Source organism: Nomia melanderi, unplaced genomic scaffold (assembly GCF_051020985.1).
Source record: "Nomia melanderi isolate GNS246 unplaced genomic scaffold, iyNomMela1 scaffold0014, whole genome shotgun sequence".
NCBI classification, from domain to species: Eukaryota; Metazoa; Arthropoda; class Insecta; order Hymenoptera; family Halictidae; genus Nomia; species Nomia melanderi.
Window position 1 is genome coordinate 9,238,671 of NW_027475130.1, and position 955 is coordinate 9,239,625.

Consider the following 955-nt stretch of genomic DNA (forward strand, 5'->3'; position numbering starts at 1 on the left):
CCATGAGACGGTGGTTTTCTCGGCCCCTGGTGGTCCGAGGTCGTTCCCGCTGCCCAGCTTCAGGCGCCAGGGCCTCCTGCAGATAACTCACTTTGGTTTATTGCGCTATCTCTAATAGCACCCGAGATATCACCAGATATATATTGGATTTTTCACTGACCCTGAGCGTCCGGCCCCATGAGACGGTCGTTTTCTCGGCCCCTGGTGGTCCGAGAACGTTCCCGCTGAACAGGTTCATGCGCCAGCGTCTGCTACAGACAATGCACTTTGATTTATTGCGCTATCTGTAATAGCACCCGAGATATCACCAGATATATATTGGATTTTTCATTGACCCTGAGTGTCCTGCCCCATGAGACGGTGGTTTTCTCGGCCCCTGGTGTTCCGAGGTCGTTCCCGCTGCACAGATTCATGCGCCAGGGCCTCCTACAGACAATGCACTTTGATTTATTGCGCTATCTCTAATAGCGCCCGAGATATCACCAGATATATATTGGATTTTTCCCTGACCCTGAGTGTCCGGCCCCATGAGACTGTGGTTTTCTCGGCCCCTGGTGGTCCTAGGTCGTTCCCGCTGCACTGATGCATGCGCCAGGGCCTCCTGCAGATAATTCCGTTTGGCTTATTGCGCTATCTCTAATAGCGCCCGAGATATCACCAGATATATATTGGATTTTTCCCTGACCCTGAGTGTCCGGCCGCATGAGACTGCGGTTTTCTCGGCCCCTGGTGGTCCGAGGTTGTTCCCGCTGCACAGATTCATGCGCCAGGGCCTCCTACAGACAATGCACTTTGATTTATTGCTCTATCTGTAATAGCACCCGAGATATCACCAGATATATATTGGCTTTTCCCCTGACCCTGAGTGTCCGGCCCCATGAGACTGTGGTTTTCTCGGCCCCTGGTGGTCCGAGGTCGTTCCCGCTGGCCAGATTCATGCGCCAGGGCCTCCTAC